The sequence below is a fragment of the Nicotiana sylvestris genome, chromosome 12, assembly GCF_000393655.2.
Source record: "Nicotiana sylvestris chromosome 12, ASM39365v2, whole genome shotgun sequence".
NCBI lineage: Eukaryota > Viridiplantae > Streptophyta > Magnoliopsida > Solanales > Solanaceae > Nicotiana > Nicotiana sylvestris.
Window position 1 is genome coordinate 31,987,080 of NC_091068.1, and position 14,987 is coordinate 32,002,066.

A 14,987-nucleotide genomic window follows, 5' to 3' on the forward strand; every position below is an offset into this window, starting at 1 on the left:
GTAATTTTTCAAATATGGGTGGTCAATTGACCACCCTGAAGTGAATGTAGCTTCGTCCCTGTTTATATGAGTGATTCACATAATTGAAAATCAAGTGTAATTGTAATGAGATATTGATCAACTCTTTAACCTTTAAAAAATATATTTTAATTTGGATGAAATGATGATTAATTGATAATTAGGATTTCAAGAAACTATGACTTTACGATTTTAATGTTCCAAGAATCTCTAACCTTTTTATAATTATTGAATCTAAATCATCACAAACTGGGAAAGAATAAATGAACGAAAAATATTGTCATCCAAGAAGAAGGCTATTGTACGGAAAATTTGTTGTCCAAGAAAAAGTAGGCAAAAAACTATGGATAGAGAGAAAGAAATATTGTATTGTGGGTGCGGAAGGATGAATTCAAAATTAATTTGGATAGGAGTATTCCAGCTTTACATTTTTTCCTTTTTGCTTGGTATGTACAATTTAAATCGGAAAAGAATTCCCGCCTTAGGTGATTTACAATTATATCCTTAAATTAAACATATATTTAAGGTTATAAAAATCTATATTTTAGTCGTTCGATATTTAGCATAAATTGTTTCTGCTTTTATAATAATATAGATTATCATCATCATCATCACCATCATCAGGAAAGGTTCAAATTTGTCCTTATATGCTATCTTAGATGCTCATTTTTACCGTTTCTTAGATTTTTGGTCTCTTTCATACTCTTGTCGTCGGCAAATCATCTTATATATATATTTGTGTATGTGAACAGAGCTCTAGTGTGAAATAGGTGGACTTTACGTGTTCAAATTTTTTGAGAAGAAAGGTCAAAATTTACCCTCAATTTTTTGTTACGTTTTAAAATTACCTTCACTTAGAGCTCTGTTTGAGGTCAAGGCAAAAACAAGACTTTTCTCAACGATATTAGATCAAAAGTTTAACCCATGATAAAGTTAAACAATATCAGAGCAATTGTGACTCTTTTCCATTATTACTATTGACTAGGACAATGACAATTAGATAAGGATAGATTAAATTTGGTATACTAAACAGGAAATAAGATTAGTTTATCTAGTACCAAAACTCCAAGAGAAAAGTAATTAAACTCTCTCTCTAGATCTCTCCTTCTTTTTTATTTGAAGTTCTGATAGTAGATGATACTTGCCTTTTTTATTATAGGCATCTTTTGCTCAGAGATGAGGGAAGATGCTATTTCCTAGCTTTCCGATATTCTAATAATAATGGGAATTTTCTCTGTTCATATTTCATTTTAAAAGGTCTACCACAATTTAAATACTTTGTTCCATATATGAATAGTACTTATCAAACATATTTGTTCACATCCTATATCATAATTTATAAAACTTATTTGATACCTTAGATATGTGGTTTCCCACAAGACACATATTCAAATATTTAATTAAGTCGTTCCCTTTTAATTTCTTTTGGCGAAGAGAACATATTCAAATAATATGCAGTATCATTATCATAAATTCTTATGATTTAAACAACATCTTATATGCAATGCATTTCCCTCCTTATCATAAAAACCATTTGATCTGAAGATGTGCCATTTATAAGCTTATTCCTTCTTATCCTTATTACTTTTGAAATGAAAATCTTCAAATGTGATTTTCATTAGACTATATCAATTTTTGTTTTATTCTCTAATAAATTTAGACTATATCAATTTTTGTTTTATTCTCTAATAAATTTTTGTAGATCACCACATTCCCCTGGGAAAAGGATTCTTTCCAGCTATTTTTGCTGAGGCAATAACTTTTTTCCTTTAGATGCATTTGGTATAAGGTAAAATGTTTTCCACTAAAATTATTTTATGGGGGAAATGTTATCTTATAAAATTATTTTATCAATTATTTTGAAGCGTTTGGTTTAGTATTAAAATAGATGGAGAGTAAGATAACGATGTGTTAATGATTTTGAGTTTAAAAGACTTACATTAATATTTATCTGTTGGTTGAAGTATAGCGATTATCTAACGACCTTAATTTAACTCTCTCATTTTAGTCAAGGCATTAAATTAAAATTAAATAAACTGCGTGGATGCTAATGTCACGACCCAAATCGGAGGGCTGCGACGGGCACCCGGTGCTTTACTCAACCGAGTACCAACGTAACATATCTTTCTTATCATACTATCATGAGTAAATGAGCCAGAAAACCCGTCATGAGATAACAAGAATAAAATATAAGGGAATACTCAACATATGAAGACCCAACATGATATACAAACTTATATATGTGACATACACGCCTATAAGGCCGACATGACTATTTGTAAACTCAAAACATAGGCCGACAAGGCCATACAAGTATCCATACACTTGACATCTGACTACAAGCCTCTAAGAGTACATAAAATCATAAAGGTCGGGACAGGGCCCCGTCATACCAATCAATACATATCCAAAGCATACTGACCAAATAGGCAACTCCGGAGCAAGTGGAGTGCACCAACACCTTCGCTGAGCTGATAGCCTACTAGGAGGACTGTCAACCTATCAATCGGGACCTGCGGGCATGAAATGCAGCGTCCCCAGGCAAAAGGGACGTCAGTACGAATAAAGTACCGAGTATGTTAGGCAGGAAAGCATAAACAAGAACAGTAATGTAAAGAGAGAGATAGAGGAGATACAACCTGTAACATCAGAGTGCCTCTGGGGGTTACTGATATGAAATGCATAATACATATATATACATAAACTTTTTAAAACATTCGCCTCTGTGGGCATCATCATCATCATATCGTACCCGGCCTCAAAGAGGACTCGGTAAAAGCGTACCCGACCATCATAAGGTTCGGTAGAATCGTACCCGGCCACGTGGAGCTCGGTAAACCCAACTGATCAGTGGTTGCACAATAGGTGCCGTACCCGGCCGACTATAGCGCGGCTCGGTAGAGTAAAATAGATACTATATATAATGCATGCTAGACTCATGGAATCATCTTCTAAACCTTTTGGAGTGACTTAAGAACATTATGGACATCCCTACCATCAATATGAACCTTAGTAGGATTTAAGGATCATACACACTTGTTTAGAATAATTTTATAAGGAAAGAACAACATGGACAACCTTAGTTGCTAGGAGTAGAGTCATTATGAAATAGCGTATCGTTTATGTTCATTTCATTTTAGATCATGCCAAAAGAAAGAAGAAAGTGCCTTAACATACCTTAAACCCGTTGAGTCCTTAATCACTTCCAAGCAACTCTTCAAACAAGTCAACTCAATCTATCATAGTATAAGGAGATTCAAAATCAGTGTTGAGCAAAGGCTAAGTCTATAACTTAAGCTAGTAGCTCGTTTACGTAAATTGGGCAGCATCTCCCTTGTAACAAGGGCCTTCTCCAATACCATATACAAACAACAATGACCAGAGCAATCCATCAATACATAATTATCAATATCAAGACACCATATAACAACAACAAGTCACAACTACATTACGACGAGCGGCAAGCTCCGATTGGAATCCGTATACCCCTTATCAATCCTTATAGACTTCTTACTTCAACATAAAAGTATCATTAACATGATAATGAAGTCATTAATCAATGATTCCAGCCTTATACCATATATTTATAACAACGAAAATAATCCACAACTTCAACTATCCTCAATTAGCAACTTTATTCACTAGTTCATGTCTAGCCCATCCATTTAACTTAATCAACATCAAGATAACCTTAGGCACAAGAAAGATCACAATATACATACCTTATACAGTAACTTCAAGTCAAAATCCAAGTTATATTCAGTTTACAACAACCCTTAATAGCAATACAACACCATAGAAGTGACTTAAGCTAATCCAAGTATTATCTTGTAGTTTATCATCCTAACAACTTAACCAACATACAAGCAAGATTAAGCACAATTAGTAGGCTGTTATACTCACCTTAGACAGCAGCAAAAACTTGGAATTTCATCCAAATATATCCCACAACAATCCTCAATGACAACACAACCTCAAAGAGGTGTTGTTCTTCACTAGAACTAAGTTTTGATGTTGAACTATGGTGTAATCACTTTAGAATCACTTCAAACCCTTGGGGTATATGTTTAGGAGGGTTAGGAGAAGTTTAGAGACGAATTTTAGTTGAAAATGAGCAAAAATAGGCGTCCAAATCGTTTATAAATTGAAGTAGGTCAACCACCGCCTAAGTGGGTCCCATTGGGAGCTGCTTGCGCAGTCTCGCGAAAACACGAATATCTCTCTACTCCGATATCATATTGACAAACGGTTTAATGTGTTAAAAACTAGACTCGTAGATATTCAATTTGGTAGGTAGAACACCCCATGATTCCAAGTATATTTGGAGAAATGCTCAGATATATTTGACCTAAATTTCAGCAAATTTATGAATGTAACTTGTGATGACCTTTGCCAACTCTTGTTCCACAACTTGCTTGCCTTCAAAATGTAGAAAATGAATATCATACGACTAAAATAACTCATAGAATAACCTCATTATCATGTTAAGAACCCTAGTCTCACCCCAAAGTACATGTTATAACATTCCAAAAACTTGTCGACTTTCGACGAAACTTATTTTCTTCAATTGGTTTAGCTTCTAAGATTTCCAACCCTCTTGGTACTCGTTATTCATGATCTTAAATATTTGTAACATCTATGGTAACATGATTAACTTACTTTATTTTCTTCCAAATATAATCTCATTTCGGAGCTTACATCAATGACTTACGACGTACTCTCACGTATGAAAACTTGGGGTGTACAGCTAAATAGGAAAGCAGAGTAGAATAAAAATTATCACATCCCAATAGAACGAGGAAATAAAAGAAAATTATATTTCACATGCCGATATAAAAAGCATAAATCGATCATAATAAAAAAAATTCTACAAGTAAAAGAAAGGCACGAAGGGAAAGCAAGGAAGAGATAGGTTATTAAATAAAGAGGAATTTTCATAAATCACTGCCATTATTTTGGGTCTAAAACAACAAGAATCTATGTGGCTTTAGTTTGCCCAACATAATGAGCCCCTAATTCTAAACTGGACTTAGGCCCAGAATCCAACATTTCATAACCAGAGCGGCAGAACCTGAGCCCAAACCTGCAATTCAAGCTTAACTAAAAGGCCCAATCGATTCAGCTTTATGCCACTTAAGGAAGGGCTATTTGGTCGGTTAATCAAAAATAATTTTATTTGCTAGCCAAATACAAAAAGTATGTAGATTATATATTAATATATAAGAATATACATTTTTTCGAATATAAAAGCGATTATACTGTGTAGTATCTGCAAATATTGAACCTCATTACTTGCAAAGTTTATTTTAACCATGAGTTTTTGTAAAACAAATGTCAGTATTTGAACTTCAAACAAAAAATTAAAATAGTGATTTGAAAGTTTCATCACTTCAAGTTTACTGATAAATTTTACAAAAAAAAAACACAATTCATCCTCCCCGCCTATTGTGTTTTTTCAGATTTGGGTTTGTCAATTGACATTGATGAGGTTGTTTATATAAAGTTGCAGTGATATACCAAAAAAAAAACTTCGATCACTCGTTTTGTTGTCTGATTGTCTCTCTGCCTTGGGAATCAAGTTCACAGGATTACCTCCTGTCTTGGGCCTTCAAGCCTAACTTGACCTAGATTTACTAGGTCCATATATTGATAGCTCTCAATCCACTAAATCCAGTTATATATTTCTACATAGGTGAAATATACAAATGACCCCTTTAAATTGTCTAAAACGATCAGATAAGACACTTCAACTGACCCCATTATCAATTAGACACTTTTTCTCTATTGAAATGCGACCTCCTGGACACTCGAGTCCAATATATCACAAGCGTGAAATACATTACGCTGATGTGCAAAAAGAACGAATTATAAAATAACACGTGTATTTTAAAAATTAAAAAAGAAGAAAATAACTATAAAAAAAAATTAGACAATCATCCCCTTCCTCCACCTCTTTTCAGCTCATTCTCGTCGCCCCATAGTCTTCTCCTCTTCTCTCCACCATGCAACTACCAATGACCACTGGTATTCATAATTCTTTGTCTAGTTTCTCCAATTTTATGACTTCTTAGGTTAAAGGTGATTTTCGGGTGGTCACAGCGGTGGAAAGGAAATGAATAAGTAGAAATGGAGCGAAAGGGTCGACGGTCAAATATGGTTGTTGGTTATGCCAAAGAAATTTTATCTTTTGTGTGTGTGAGGAAGGGAAGAAGGTGGTTGTTGGTGGTCTGGATTTCGCCGGTGGCGATTGTAATGGTGGTTTTTGGGAGAAGTAAGGAGATGGTGGTTGAACGGGTTACGGGCCGAAGGAGTGGACTGAATTAGGCAGGTTTGATTTTGTATGTCATTCTCCAGAAAAATTTATCACTATGCTCTCGAGCTTTACCGATAATAACATTGGATGTTTACCCATAAAATTGGATTTTTGCCATGAAAATAGGACATGGTAGTAATTTGATTTCATTGACAATTGGGACTATTTCAATTTATTTTGAATTTTTACTCCCTCCGTTTCAATTCATGTGAACCTATTTTCTTTTTAGTCGATGCCGAAAAGAATGACCCATTTCCTTATTTGGAAACAATTTATCTTTATGCAATGATTTATAGCCACACAAAATATATGTGCTTCATTTTACACTACGAGTTCAAAAGTCTTCTCTCTTTTCTTAAACTTCGTGTCCAGTCAAATGGGTTCACATAAAATAAAACGGAGGGAGTATTTCATTGAAATTTCTGGAGACTTTTTGAAAGATGTGTGTAATGACTCGGCCTGTCATTTTGAGAGTTGTAGCCCTTTTCCCCCATTTACTGTTCATTTTATGCTTTACAGTTGTTATGTGACTTGTCGGGGTAGCTGGTTCGGATTTGGAGAGGTTTCAGAAGGAATTGAGACACTTAGTCTCAAGGTTGGAGGCTTAAGTTAAAAAGGTTGACCGGATGTTGACTTGTGTGTAAACAACTCCGGAATGGAGTTTTGATTGAGTGATTTTGGACTTAGGCACATGTCTGGATTGTGATTTGGAGGTCCGTAGTTAAATTAGGCTTGAAATGACGAAAGTACGAAATTTGAAAGTTTGACATAGGATTGACTTTGTGGTTACTAAGCTCGGATTGGGATTCCAGGAGTTGGAGTACGTTTGAACGTTCACAAAGCTTGGGGTCGGCAAGGCATCACGTTCGCGAGTGGTACCCCACATTCGTGTAGAAGACTTTTGGGCGGCAGATTAATTTGTGCTACGCAAACACGAGAAGAGGGCCGCGTTCGCGAAGAAGGGTTACCAAGGCAGACTTAAATATTTCAAAAATGAGGGTTTGAGTTCATAATACAAATTTGATTTTGGGAGCTCGGTGGAGGCGATTCTTGGAGAGATTTTCAAGTAGGTGATTGGGGTAAGTGATTCTTACTTAGTTTTAGTTAAATTCCACGTTTGTGTCTTTGATTTTATCATTTAATTAGTGATTTGGGGTAAAAAATTGGGCGAAATAGAGGAAAGTTCTTAAGCTGAATTTTGAGGATTTGATCGAGATTTTGATATTGGATTTGAGTACTTTTGATACAGGTGGACTCGTAGTTGAATGGGTGTTCGGATTTTGTGACTTTAACTCGATTCTGAGACGTGGGCCTGTGGGCCAACTTTTGAGTTGACTTTTTGACTTTTGATTAAGAGCTTAGTATTTTCTTATTGAATTGATTCCTTTAGCTCATGTTGATTGTATCGAATTATTTGCGGCTTGATTCGAGGCATTCAGAGGCCGTTTTGCGAGGCAAGGGCTAGTTGGAGTTGAATTTTGCACCGTTTGAGGTAAGTTATACTTCTAAACTTGTTTCTGAGGGTATGCGACCCTAGATTTTGTGTTATGTGATTGGTGTTGAGGTGACGCATGTGCTAAGTGACAGGCATGTAGGCATGCACCGTAAGAGTTGGGACTTGGTCGATTCCATGGAACTGAATAGTTGTAAATGCTTGTTATTACCCGAATTTCCATCGTGTGATAGAACAATTGGGTTGTCAGTCATGCTAGAAATCCTGTTTAGGTTACATATTGAACTATTTTGCTTAACCTGCCATTTTATACTTAGTTACAACTATTGTTTGCATAATATATTTCAATCTCTATTTTCCTTATTTGCTACGTCATATCATTATTATTTGGGTTGAATAACACGGTTCTGGTAAGCCCGAGAGACTGGAAAGATTAGTGACTGGGTGAGCCTGAGGGTCTATTATGAGTAATATTTATAGGATCCGACTGCACACCGCGACAAACTTTATTGATTAATGTCAGGATTTGGCTTATTATAGAGCTTGAGCTGGATCGGCCCCTCCAGAGTCTGCACATCCACAGTAGGCGCAATGCTAACAAATATTTTGGCTGGATCTGCCTGATTTATTGCATTCGGGATGGATCTGCTCTATAATGTGTTAAGTTTTGTCGTAAAATATGAAAGTGTGTCTACATTCTTGTTGAAAGCATGTCTAAATTTCTTGTACTTTCATTTGTAGACTATGAATTTCTGAGATATCACTGTCATATTTTCTATAACTTTCCACACTGTTAAATGTTGAAAGTGAACCGTAATAATTGGATTTGTCACTACTTTCAATCCAAAGGTTAGATTTGTTACTTATGGAGTTGGTTGTACTCATACCACAACTTCCACCTCATGTACATATCCAAGTACTTTCAGTCATGGCGGTTGCTGATTTGCAAAGTCCATACATACGAAGATCATCGAGGTAGCTGCTTGGCGTTTGCAGACCTTGACTCTCCTCCATTATCTTTCAGTTTGTTTTATTTAGTTTTACTTTCTAGACAATGTACCATAATTTGTCATTTCGTAGATGCTCATGTACTCAGTGACACCTCGGTTTTGGGAAGGATTTATATATTGACTTATGATTTTTCCTATTCTATTTTTAAAAGATTTTCCTTTAATTGAGCTGCTTTTAGTATTTTCAAAGATTTAGCGTGTTGGAAATGTCTAAGTAGTTGGCTTGCCTAGTACTAGGATAAGTGCCATTATAACGGGTTTGTTTTGGGTCGTGACAAGTTGGTATAAGAGCCTAGGTTACACAGGTCTCACGATTCATGAGCAGGTTTAGTAGAGTCTTGTGAATCGGTACGGAGACGTCTGTACTTATCTTCGAGATGCCGCCGAACCCTTAGGAAACTTCACATTCTAGTATTCTTGTCATGCGGATTTGTTGATTCAAGTAACTAAACTTCTGTTATTATTTTCTCTTACAGATGGTGTGGACACGTGCTACCGGCAGGACAAATAGCCACCAATACCATCGGCTAGGGCCACAAGAGGCCAAGGTCACAGTAGGGTCTGCGGTAGGGAAAGAGGTGCAGCTCGTACAACAACTAGAGCAGCGCCTGCAGATCCACCAACTGCTCCAGCTCAGGAGCAGGTTCCAGATGTGGTAGAGCCAGTAGGGCCAACTCAGGCACTAGCTGCGCCCATTATGATTCCAGTCCTTCAGGAGGCTTTGGCTCAGATTTTGACTATGTGCACCAGCCTTGCTCAGGTGGTTTCTGTTCAAACTGCGGCAACCACTTCTCAAGCCATGGGAGGTACTCAAACACTCGCAGCCTGTACTCTAGAGAATGTGATGTAGGGACTTCAGACACTGAGGGTATTGCTGGGCCAGCCGGTTGCAGCCGCTCAAGCCCAGGTAGGTCCCGCTATGACTGATGATGAGCAGAGGAGACTAGAGAGGTTTGGGAGGCTCCAGCCTACATCATTCGGTGGGACAGAGTCTGAGGATGCCTAGGACTTTTTGGATAGGTGCCAGCAGATTTTTCGCACTGCGGGTATTCTGGAGACCATTAGGGTCTCGTTCACTACTTTTCAATTTATTGGGGCTGCCTTCAGATGGTGGGAGGCATATGAGAGGCGCAGACCAGTCGGTGCAGCACCCCTTACTTGGCACGAGTTCTCCGTACTCTTCTTTGTGAAGTTTGTACCACAGACCCATAGAGAGGAGCCGCAGGCAGTTCGAGCAGTTGCGTTATAATGGCATGTATATGACCCAATACGAGATAAGGTTTCCAAAATTGGCTCGTCACGCAGTTTGGTTGGTTCCCACTGAGAGGGAGAGGATTATGAGGTTCATTGATGGCCTCTACTATCAGTACCATTTTGTTATGACCCGGGAGAGTGTGTCAGGTATTACGTTTGACGAGGTGGTTGACATTGCTCGACGGCTAGATCTGGTTCACAGTTAGGAGCGTGAGGAGAGGGAGGCCAAGAGGCCTCAAGATTCGAGTGGCTTCAGTGGTGTTCCTTCTAGGGGACAATCTTACCACAACAGGGGTCATCCATATAGGCTCGCTCAGATGGCTCGTCCAGTTCACTGTAGTGCATTATCCAGCCATGATTCATACAGTGCTAGACCGGTTCAGTCATCCCTCAGTTCTCTCCCAACTCAAAGTTTATCTCATGCACCTTTAGTTTTGGGTTCGTCTACACCAAGTTCTTCTAGTAGTTATTCTGGTTCTCGGGGTCCGCCTCAGTATTTGCCACCATTTTTCGAGAGGGGATGTTTTGAGTGTGGAGAGTTGGTTCATGTGAAGAGGTTCTATCCCCGCCTTACAGGAGGTCCAGTTCAGCGGAGGAGTTAGTCCATTACTTCAGCACCAGTTACTTCACCACTCGCCCAGTCAGCTCAGGGTGGGGCTCAGGCAGCTAAGGGTAGCCTAAGAGGGGGAGGCCGATCAGGTGGCAATCAAGCCCAATTCTATGCTATTCCTGTTAGGCCAGATGCTATTGCGTCAGATACAGTGATCATATATATTGTCTCAGTATGCAACAGGGATGCTTCTGTATTATTTGACCTTGGTTCGACTTATTTGTATGTATCATCGTATTTTGCTTATTATCTGGATATGCCCCGTGAGTCGTTAGTTTCATTTGTTCATGTATCTATGCTAGTGGGCGATACTATTATTATGGACCGTGTATATAGGTCATGTGTAGTGACTATTGGGGGATTCGAGACAAAAGTTGATCTATTATTACTTAGTATGGTTGATTTCGACATTATCTTGGGTATGGATTGGTTGTTTCCATGTCATGCTATTCTGGATTGCCATGCTAAGACCGTGACGTTGGCGGTGTCGGGTTCGCCAAGGATCGAGTGGATAGGTTCTTTTAATTATGTTCCCAGCAGGGTGATTTCCTATTTAAAGGCTCAACAGATTGTTGGGAAGGGATGTCTGTCATATTTGGCCTTTGTGAGGGATGTTGGTGCTGATACTCCTACTATTGACTCTGTTTCGGTGGTGCGAGATTTTATAGATGTGTTTCCTGCAGACCTACTGGGTATGCCGCCCGACAGGGATATTGAATTTAGTATTGACTTGGTGCCGGGCACTCAACCCATTTCTAGTCCTCTGTGTTGTATGGCACTAGCTGAGTTGAAGGAAGTGAAAGAGCAGCTTTAGGAACTTCTTGATAAGTAGTTTATTAGGCCTAGTGTGTCACCTTGGGGCGCACCGGTTCTGTTTCTGAAGAATAAGGAGGGCATATGTGGATGTGCATTGACTATAGGTAGTTGAACAAAGTTACAATCAAGAACAAGTATCCTTTGCTGCGTATTGATGATCTATTTGACCAGCTTCAGGGAGCGTGGGCGTTCTCTAAGATTGATTTGAGGTTTGGGTATCACCAATTGAAGATTCAGGACTCAGATATTCTAAAGACTGTATTCATGACCTGTTATGGTCATTATGAGTTCCTTGTAATGTCTTTTGGGCTGACCAATGCCCCAGCAACATTCATGCATCTGATGAACAGTGTATTTCAGCCTTACCTTGACTCGTTCATCATAGTATTCATTAATGACATCCTGGTATACTCACGTAGCCAGGAGGAACATGCCCAACATTTAAGGATTGTGTTGCAGCAGTTGAGGGGAGAGAAGCTTTATGCCAAGTTCTCCAAGTGTGAGTTTTGGCTTAGTTCAGTAGCGTTCTTGCGCACGTAGTGTCCAATGAGGGAATTAAAGTGGATCCAAAGAAGATAGAGGCGGTTCAGAGTTGGCCTAGACCATCCTCAACTACAGAGATTTGGAGCTTTCTCGGCTTGGCCGGTTATTATCATCGCTTTGTGAAGGGTTTCTCGTCTATTGCATCGCCTTTGACCAAATTGACCCAGAAGGGTGCTACTTTCAGGTGATCGGATGAGTGTGAGGAGAGATTTCAGAAGCTCAAAACAGACTTGACCACAACTCCAGTTCTAGTTTTACCTTCAGCTTTAGGCTCTTATATAGTGTATTGTGATGCTTCTCACATTGGTATTGGGTGTGTCTTGATACAAAAGGGTAGAGTGATTGCTTATACTTCACGTCAGTTGAAGCCTCATGACAGGAACTACCCTGTTCATGATTTGGAGTTGACTGCCATCATTCATGCATTGAAGATTTGGAGGCATTATCTCTATGGTGTATCTTGTGAGGTATTCACGGATCATCAGAGTCCCCAACACTTATTCAAATAAAAGGATCTAAATTTGAGGTAGCAGAGATAGTTGGAGCTGCTAGAGGACTATGATATCAGCATTCTGTATCATCTCGGGAAGGCCAACATGGTGGCTGATGCCTTGAGTAAAAAGGCGGTGAGTATGGGCAGCCTTGCATTCATTCCTGTTGGTGAGAGATCACTCATAGTTGATGTTCAGGACTTGGCCAACCAGTTCGTGAGATTAGATGTTTCGGAGCCCAGCCGGGTTCTAGCTTGTGTGATTTCTCGGTCTTCCTTGTATGATCACATCAGAGAGCGTTAGTATGATGATCCTTATTTACTTTTCTTGAAGGATACAGTTTAGCACGGTGATGCTAAGAATGTTACTATTGGTTATGATGGAGTGTTGATGATGCAAGGTTGAATTTGTGTGCCTAATGTAGATGAGCTACGTGAGTTGATTCTTGAGAAGACCCACAGTTCGCAGTATTCTATTCATCGGGTGCCGCAAAGATGTACCAGGACTTGATGCAACATTATCGGTGGAGGAGGATGAAGAAGGATATGGTAGGGTTCGTAGTTTGGTGCCTAAATTGTCAACATGTGAAGTATGAGCATCAGAGACAGGGTGGATTGCTTCAGAGGCTTGAGATTCTAAAGTGTAAATGGGAGTGTATCACCATAGATTTTGTAGTTGGGCTCCCACGGACTTCGAGGAAATTTGATGCTATTTGGGTGATTATGGATCGGCTGGCCAAATCCGCGCACTTTATTCCAATTGGTTCTACTTACTCTTTGGAGCGGTTGGATGAGATTTACATCCGTGAGATTGTCCGCCTTCACAATGTGCCAATGTCCATCATTTTATATCGGGGCACATAGGTTACGTTGTAGTTTTGGAGAGTCGTGCATCGAGTGTTGGGCACACAAGTTGAGTTGAGTACAATATTTAACCCTTAGACGGACGGGCAGTCCAAGCGCATTATTCAAATATTGAAGGATATACTATGCGTTTGTGTCATAGATTTCGGGGGTTCTTGGGATTAGTTTCTGCTGCTCGTAGAGTTTGCCTACAACAACAGCTACCAATCGAGCATTCAGATAGCTCCGTATGAGGTTTTATATAGGAGATGGTGTCGATCTCCTATGGGATGGTTTGTGATGGGTCAGTCTAGGCTATTGGGTACTGACTTGGTTCAGGATGCTTTGGACAAGGTTAAATTGATTCAAGATCGGCTTTGCACGACGCAATCTAGATAGAAGAGTTACGTCGACCGGAAGGTTCGTGATGTTGCTTACTTGATTGGGGAGAAGGTGTTGCTCAAGGTTTCACCCATGAAAGATGTTATGAGGTTCGGGAATAAGGGCAAGTTGATCCCTCGGTATATTGGGTCGTTTGAGGTGCTTCAGAGGATTGGAGAGGTGGCTTATAAGCTTGCCTTGCCACTTAGTTTGTCGAGCGTGCATCCAATATTTTATGTTTCTATGCTCTGGAAGTATGTCGGCGACCAGTCTCATATTTTGGATTTCAGCACGGTTCAGTTGGATGGTGATTTGGCTTATGATGTGGAGCTGGTGGCCATTTTGGTCGGCATGTTTGAAAGTTGAAGTCAAAGAATATAGCTTTAGTGAAGGTACATTAGAGAGTTCTAGTTGAGGAGGCTACTTGGGAGACCGAGCGGGAGATGTGGAGCAGATATTCATGCCTATTTAAGACTTCATGTACGTTTCTACACCCGTTCGAGGACGAACATTTATTTAAGAGGGGAAGGATGTAACGACCCAGCCGATCATTTTGATAGTTGTAGCCCCGTTCCCCCATTTATTACTCATTTTATTCTTTACAGTTGTTTTATGACTTAACAGAGTAGTTAGTTCGGGTCTGAAGAGGTTTTCGAAGGAATTGAGACACTTCGTCTCAAGGTTGGAGGCTTAAGTTGAAAAGGTTGGCCAGATGTTGACTTGTGTGTAAACAACTCTAAAATGGATTTTTGATGGTTTCTTTAGCTCTGTTGGGTGATTTTTGACTTAGGCGCGTGTCCGGATTGTGATTTGGAGGTCCGTAGTTGAATTAGGCTTAAAATTGTGAAAGTTGGAAATTTGAAAGTTTGACCGAGTGTTGACTTTGTGGCTACCGGGCTTGGATTGGGTTTCGGGAGTTGGAGTAGGTCCGTGGATCAATTGTGACTTGTGTGCAAAATTTGAGGTTGGAAGTTCATTGAAAGTTGCAAAATTTGAGGTCCGTAGTTGAATTTGGAATAGGTTTCGGCATCGAATGTAGAAGTTGGAAGTTGAAAAGTTCATTAGGCTTGAATCGATGCGCGATTCATGGTTTTAGCATTGTTGGATGTAAATTGAATTTTTGACTAAGTTAATATGATGTTTTAGGACTTGTTGGTAGGTTTGGTTGAGGTTCGGGGGGCCTCGGGTGGATTTCAGTTGGTTAACAGATTGGAATTTGGACTTGGAAGATGGCTGAAGCTGTAGATTCTGGTGTC